The following is an 8,498-nucleotide window of genomic DNA, read 5'->3' as shown; positions in this document are numbered from 1 at the left end:
TATATTGCCGATATTTATCCAATTTCGGGCATTAATACCTCGTTATAAACACAAGGTAGAATAAATATGCATGCAATATAACCATTTATAACTAATTCAATCCGTTTACACCCAATAGAAACGCAAATATTCACATATATAGCGAGAAATTGAGTGCTTTTCGGTCTTCACATGAAGTGCTTTTCGGTCGGTATATTGCCGATATTTATCCAATTTTGGGCATTAATACCTCGTTATAAACACAAGGTAGTATAAATATGCATGCAATATACCATTTATAACTAATTTAAACCGTTTACACATAATAGGAACGCAAATATTAGATATATATAGCGAGAAATTGAGTGCTTTTCGGTCTTCACATGAAGTGCTTTTCGGTCGGTATATTGCCGATATTTATCCAATTTCGGGCATTAATACCTCGTTATAAACCCAAGGTAGTATAAATGTGCATGAAATATAACCATTTATAACTAATTCAATCCGTTTACACCCAATAGAAACGCAAATATTCATATATATAGCGAGAAATTGAGTGCTTTTCGGTTTCCACATGAAGTGCTTTTCGGTCGGTAATTGCCGATATTTTCCATTTTGGGCACAATTTAGTATAAACATACAATCATATAACCATTTATCACTAATTAAACTCGTTAACATACACTAAAAACGATATATTGCATATATATATAGAGAAATTGAGTGCTTTTCGGTGCTTTTCGGTGCTTTTCGGTTATTGTATGGACCGGTTTTTGGCCTGCAGCATCTCATGGTTGCAAGATCTGTTTTGTAAACTTAAACGATTAAATCAAAGCCGAAGTTGCGATGTCTTCATTTGTAAAGCAGCAAGTAGGTGAAATATTATTATTTTAAAAGTATTATAAAATATTTTTTATTTCAAACATGCGTAGATGTGTCATAAGTTTTCGCGATGGTTAAAGCATGTTTTGTTTACATATTGATATTAAATTAAACATGCACGCTTTAAATTGTGAATGTTGAACTGGTAACACAGAAATCCTGTTGAGACTGAAATTACTCTACAAATGAAACTTGAAATCGTATAAAAAAGCCTATTTCAGAGGCAACACATCTGGATCTAGATGGGTACGTTGCAGGGCCTTTCAGCATCGGTAGAGAGGGTGGTTAGTCCCACTGTAGGACAGTTGAACTGAAACTGCCAACAGTGTCTGCGTGTGCGGCTGTCACTTAAACGCTGCGTGCGCTACTCTTTCTTCTAGAATGTTCCACTCTATTAATGTCTTAGGGAAAAAAGAGTACTTATATAGTCGCGGTGGTGTTGTGGATGAGGTGTCTGCCTATCGATCAGGAGTTCTTGGGTTCGCTCCCCGAGTATCTCCTCCATAGACACCAAGTACTGGTTCTTCCCAGGAAACGGACTTGATAATGTCCATATCTGCCTGTAATTCTCGAAAGGGCGCTCGGCAGTATAAATAGATAGACACATGTAAACAGTTATTGTGGGGTTTTACACTTGATTTGTATGAAACACTTAGAGTTTTTGTTAGAGTAATTTTCAACAATGTTTAATATCTGCTTTAAAGTCTGAAGTCTGAAAACATATTGCATATTTTCGTCTTAAAGTAGACAGCACTAATACTCCCCACTGTCTTAAAAATTTCAATACTTTCAGGTAGCTCATCCAAATGACATATGAAGTGTTTGGTAGCGCCACTACATTGTATATGAGAAAAAAGTGTTACATTTTTTTCAATAAGATAACACCGTAATTACTATATATAAATTTTTGGTCATAGAAAAAATAAATAATTTTTAAATGTCAAAAAACTAACATAATTATCCTTGAGTGCCTTATATTGACACATCTAAGCAGTCTGTTGAAGTTTTGTTGCTCTAACTAGGGATATAGGTCATATATATTTTATTTAATTACACATTTACCTTTTATTTACACATTTTAAATAGAGTTGATTGTTTTATCAACAAAAAATTGTTTATGAAGGAAATGATCTGATGCTACTGTAACGGCGGCCATATTTGTTGAGAGTACCCTTAAACGACGCCTCTGATTGGTAACCTGCTTCCAAGTTTTAATGTAAAAGCTGAATAATAAAATAAACCAGGGCCCTCTGTTCCACCCACTTTCCTCATGAGGGGAAATTTTTGCGCTAATTACAGTACACTCCACGCGTTTTCCCCAATTGCCCTTCATACTCCGTGCTGATTGACCTGGAGGGAGATTAAGAAAATCCCGTCAGACGCGGCGTTTGCATGATTTTGGACACGGCGGTTAACGTTCGGCAAAACTGATAAGCCGACGCGGCGGCCCTCGGCGTTGGCAACGCGGGGGAAACTCCGCGTTTTACGAGATAACGATCAATTTAATTTTGTTTGACTTCCTGATTTTCAAATAAAATTACATTTATTACAAGTACATACATGTACATGTAGTATACTATTTACAATTAAAAAAAACAACCAAGATAGATCGATCCCGACGTGGTTGTAGAAGTAGTTGTTGTTGTATAGAAAACTCGTTGATTTATGACAAACAAAACGTCGTCTTTTAACTAATACTTACCAATTAATATAAACACAGTTTGCAACATTGTTTTTATTTGATAATTTGATCCAAAGTTTTCATGTTAGCAGGTGATTTTCTATACTGAACATGTAAACAAATGACCAAGGACCCTAAAAATCTCGCAAAACTGTGTGAATTGACAGTTTGACGTAATCAAAGAAAAGCCGCTTCCTGTCTAAAGGCATAACTTACTCAAGTAAACACGTTCAACGAATGCATAAGGAATGGTTTTAATTGTCGGAACAAAGTCAATTCTCTGCTCGCTAATGCATTTATTTTCTCTTTGAAGTGAGTTATTCCATTGATTGCTAAAAGAAGGTGGTAACTATTGAGTTGATAGTTGCATTTAATATTCACAGTTGTATTCTTGTTGCGTCAACATGCAAAACAATGTTTACCAGTAATTATGGACCAAATCGGCAGAGTGACATTCACACATGTTAATCCCTTTTGTCAAAACACCGCAGACAGCAGTCTACACAATAGGTCAGTAGACAAGCTTTGCGTGTTTTCATAACATCAAACACTTAAAATCCAGTTCAGCCCAGATGTCTTCTTTAATCAGTTTACAGTACAATAACTGTTGAAATAATTACTCTACTAAAATACTGTAAAGATAAAGATTCGGCGTGTATGATTTGAAATTATTTTGGAGAAAATATCAACTTATTCGCGATATAATTTTGTTAAAAAATACCAAAGAAACTTTTAACCGAAATCAACAAAATTCAATGTTCTCTGCGCTATAAAGTTTGTATAAAAAAAATCAATACACGCACGCTTTGCAGGAGTATACCTTGTACATTGCAGCATAATTTTCGCGCGCTTTTGTCGGGAAATATACATGATGACGAAGAAGTCTCATATAACTTAATTATGATTTCATAAATCTAGGTCTTAACTTTATTTTTTAAACATCTTACAAAATATATAACTTGAATTTAGTCATTTTTGTCCATAAATCATTCCCAAACTTGCCACTTTTATTTATTAAAAAAAATCCCAATTTGACCAGACTCCTTTTCTAGAAAACTCCCTGAACATGCACTTAAAAACAATATCACTTCTGTTACTTATAATCCTATTTATAATGCTTAATTTTTCCCAATTTCATGGTTTATCGCGCTATTTTTCCCAATTTCACGGTTTATTGCGATAATTTTCCCAATTCAAAAGGCACAGGCTGTAACAAATTAAAGCCAAAAAAATCACTGATGACTGTATATTGGAAGCATTTGTAAACGTCGTGTTAACATTAAAAATCGTAGTGTGTTTCGGATTACTTATTATTATTCTCATTTGGAAATTTTACGGAACATTTATTCTTGTCTTATATGTGTTATGATTTAAATATTAATTTGTCAAATGTCTTATATTCATTCATATTGTAGACGTACCTGTGAATTAAAAAACATAATTTTTATACGTATTAATTTTCTATACAATTATCTTTTTTATACATGTATTACAGTATTTAAACAATTTATTATAACAATGTTTTTATTTTTTGGCGTGCCCAATAGCACACTGCAAACGCGGCGTTGCGCAGCGGTCACTGATAAGAACGGAAATTGTCTGCATTTACCGATTAGGCTTAAGTAATACACTCCGCGGGAATAAGCGAACGCGGCGTAACACTGAGCGTTTTATCAAGTTAACATCGCTCTCTCAACGCCTCGTGAACACTCGCTAGCAGAAAAAAACCCGCGGAGGGAGCGCGTTTTTTGGGGAAAACGCGTGGAGTGTACTGTACCTTTTATGGGATTTTTTTTCTTAGTATCTCATTACTTTTTTTTTTTTTGTATATGTTTGCACTATATTTATTGCTTTTTAGCTCACCTGAGCGCAACGTGCTCATGATGAGCTTTTGTGATCGCCTTTTGTCCGGTGTCCGTCGTGCGTTGTCTGTTGTGCGACGTCAACATTTGCCTTGTTCACTATCTAGAGGCCACATTTATTGTCCAATCTTCATGAAATTTGGTCAGAAGATTTGTTTCAATGATATCTTGGATGAGTTCGAAAATGGTTACGTTTGCTTGAAAAACATGGCTGCCAAGAGGCGGGGCATTTTTCCTTATATGGCTATATATGGCTATAGTAAAATCTTGTTAACACTCTAGAGGCCACATTTATTGTCTGATCTTCATGAAACTTGGTCAGCAGATTCATCCCAATAATATCTTGGACGAGTTCGAAAATGATGCCAGTTGGTTGAAAAACATGGCTGCCATGCAAGGGGTGGGGCATTATTCCAGATATGGCTATAGTAAAACCTTGTTAACACTCTAGAGGCCACATTTATTGTGTTAAAAAACATGGCCGCCAGGGGGCGGGGCATTTTTCCTTGTATGGCTATTGTAAAACCTTGTTAATACTCTAGAAGCCACATTTATTTTCCGATCTTCATGAAACTTGCTCAGAAGATTTGTCCCACTGTTATCTTTGATGAGTTAAAAAATGGTAACCTTTGCTTGAAAAACATGGCTGCCAAGGGGCGGGGCATTTTTCCTTATACGGTTATATATGGCTATCGTGAAATCTTGTTAACACTCTAGAGGCCACATTTATTGTCCAATCTTCATGAAACTTGGTCAGAAGATTCATCCCAATAATATCTTGGACGAGTTCGAAAATGATGCCGGTTGGTTGAAAAACATGGCTGCCATGCAAGGGGTGGGGCATTATTCCAGATATGGCTATAGTAAAACCTTGTTAACACTCTAGAGGCCACATTTATTGTCCAATCTTGATGAAATATGCTCAGAAGATTTGTCTTAATGATATCTTGGATGAGTTCGAAAATGGTGACGTTTGCTTGAATAACATGGCCGCCAAGGGGCGGGGCATTTTTCCTTATATGGCTATAGTCAAATCTTGTTAACACCCTAGAGGTCACATTTATTTTCCGATCATCATGAAACTTGGTCAGAAGATTTAGCCCAATGATATCTTGGATGATTTCGAAAATGGTTTTGGTTGCTTTAAAAACATGGCCACCAGGGGCGGGGCATTTTTCCTTATATGGCTATTGTAAAACCTTGTTAACACTCTAGAAACACTCTAGCCACATTTATTGTCCAATCTTCAGAAATTTGGTCAGAATATTGGTCTCAATGATATCTTGGATGAGTTCGAAAATAATTATGTTTGCTTGAAAAAAATGGCTTCCAAGGGGCGGGGCATTTTTCCTTATATGGCTATAGTAGAATCTTGTTTACACTCTAGAGGCCACATTTACTGTCCGATCTTCATGAAACTTGGTCAGAAGATTCATCCCGATAATATCTTGGATGTGTTAAAAAATGATGCTGGTTGGTTGAAAAACATGGCTGCCAGGGGCCTGGGCATTTTTCATTATATGGCTATAGTAAAACCTTGTTAACACTCTAGAGGCCACATTTATTTTCCGATCTTCGTGAAACTTGGTCAGAAGATTTGTCCCAATAATATCTTGTTATCTCAGGTGAGCGACTTTGGGCCTTTCAGGCCCTCTTGTTTATAATTTAGTATATTTGACACTCGTATTAGATTATACTGTAATGATGTATTATAAAGTGAATGTCAATACAGTCCAACCCCTACTTCCGGTCACCCATCATCGCCGGTCACCTTGTGTAGGCGGCCGATCTGTGCCGCGACCGTCGATAAACACTATATAATGCACCCCTCTTAAGCGGTAACCCCGTTTCTCCGGCCAGCGGCCAGCAATTTTGCATCCCAAATGTTAAATTCCCCCCCATATGAGTGGTCACGCGCAAGTAAGTCAGTCATGTACATTGGCAAAATTACACAGACGCAACGGCGAAAAAATCGATACGTACTTCCAGTCTGCGGTTTAGGCTCTGTAGTACTGAAGCGTGATGTTTGATAAACATTTTGACAGCTAGTTTGCAAATTGCAATTAATTAGCGGCGGATTATCGGGTTATCGGGTTAAAAGCAATATGCGACCGTTTGATCTTTTTGTTTCCGCACGTGCGAATATCACCTATTATTACTGGTAAGGAGATTCTTAATTTATAATATATTATTTGTATCTCATACTATTTCAAGTACACATTTATGACAATTATCGGCTAATTAAAGTTAAACAGAACAACAAAACTTTTAACCGAAATAAACTGGTCTAGATGTTATCTGTGCTACAAAGTTTTTATCCAAAAATCAATACACGCATGCTTTCGAACCACGGGTATGGCGTGACATTGTACATTGGTGCATAATTTTCGCGCGCTTTTGTCGGGACAAAGTAAATACACGATGCTAGAATTTGTAAACGTCTCGTTAACATTAAGCAATCGGGAGTGTGTTTCGGATTACAAATTAACATTCTCATTTGGGAATAAAACAAAACATTTATATTTGTTTTATATTTACAATGATTTCAATATTAATTTTGATAAAACCCTTTATGCGGCGAAAAAATGCTTTTATAATATTATGCATGAAAAGCACGATTACCAGGAGGATTACACCCGGTTGCTATTATCAGTCTCTTAAGTAACTGGCAATGATTTTATTGTGCGGTAGGTATTCAAAGCCATAAAACTGCAATAAACCAATTAAATTATCGATTTATAGTGATACGGGAGTTATTCACGCATAACTGATTCACAACTGTTCCCATCTTAAGTGCATTGGGGCCATACAACGCGCATTGTGTAAACAATGAATCATGAGAATGATTCTTTTTCATTGACTTGATTCTGATGATGATGATATTGATGATGATTAGAAAGATGAATAGAATATTTTTTTGAATGAAAATGTTGTCTTATAGCTGATTTTAGAACGGAAGAAATAAAATTATTTTAAGTCTATACATTGTTTAGTACATGTACACATATTTACCATTTTGTTTATACAAAAATTGAACAGTTGGCCATGCACTCATCAACTCCAGACTCCCTATGACCCAACCCCCTCTTAAGAGGCCACCCCGCTTAAGCAGCCAATTTGGCTGTTTCCCTTGACTGGCTGCTTAAGAGGGGTTGGACTGTATACTAAAGAGGTGAAACTTCTGTTGTTCCAGCAGTATACCTCTCCTATTATTTCACACATACATGGTCCTTTATTTATGGCAAGTTACCATTATCAGTGCTCAAATAATTATTGAAAAGACACATTTTCTTCTCTCATCTCTTAACTAGTCAGTGAATATGTTTTTTAACAATACGAACTGTTAGATAAGAACATGACTGTATCGAGTTAGTGTGAATAAAATAAGTCTGTTTCATGATTTTGCACAGACTCATGTTCATCTTCAATTTGCATCGACTTGTCATTTGATGATGCGGTCGCCGATGCCTGTGTGTGACTGTCTGTTTGGTTTTTATTAATACATTCTAATGCAGTTTGTTAAAAAACAAAATCTTTTTTTATGCCCCCGGATCAAAAGATCGGGGGTATATTGTTTTTGGCCTGTCTGTCTGTCATTCATTCATTGTGTGTGTCCCAAAACTATCGAAAGATCGGGGTATATTGTTTTTGGCCTGTCTGTCTGTCATTCATTCATTGTGTGTGTCCCAAAACTTTAACCTTGGTTAAAGTTTTGCAATAACTTTTGCTATATTGAAGATAGCAACTTGATATTTGGCACGCATGTGTATCTCATGGAGCTGCACATATTGAGTGGTGAAAGGTCAAGGTCATCCTTCAAGGTCAAATTGCCAAAGTATGCTAATCCATACATATATATGCATGAATGACTTGACAAGTTAGATCGCAAACTGGATATATCCAGATAAGTGTATCTCACGAACCATGATATAACGGAGTTGCAGTGTATCTGTTTTATCATAATAAATTTACAACATTAATCCCTGTTAATATTTTCAAATGCACATTATTACATACTAAAACTGTGTTAATGTTTTTTGCGTTAATTTTGTGCAAATGAAAAAGCACTAGAAAATTAGTCTTTATATACATAA

The 8,498-nt window shown here is 35.9% G+C and overlaps 1 protein-coding gene across 1 annotated transcript in view; it reads left to right on the top strand.

Annotated features, from left to right (window-relative positions):
* The first annotated feature begins 749 nt into the window (after window positions 1–749).
* The window catches only part of LOC127846088 (tRNA-dihydrouridine(20) synthase [NAD(P)+]-like), a 52,247-nt gene continuing 44,498 nt past the window's right edge, over window positions 750–8,498 (top strand). Inside the window, exon 1 of the mRNA XM_052377266.1 lies at window positions 750–849. The gene's annotated coding sequence lies outside the window, so the exon portion shown is untranslated. The remainder of the gene's footprint in view (window positions 850–8,498) is intronic.

Source organism: Dreissena polymorpha, chromosome 9 (assembly GCF_020536995.1).
Source record: "Dreissena polymorpha isolate Duluth1 chromosome 9, UMN_Dpol_1.0, whole genome shotgun sequence".
Taxonomy (NCBI): Eukaryota; Metazoa; Mollusca; class Bivalvia; order Myida; family Dreissenidae; genus Dreissena; species Dreissena polymorpha.
The sequence above is the reverse complement of the archived record's forward strand: the minus strand, read 5'-3'. Positions and strand labels throughout refer to the sequence as shown.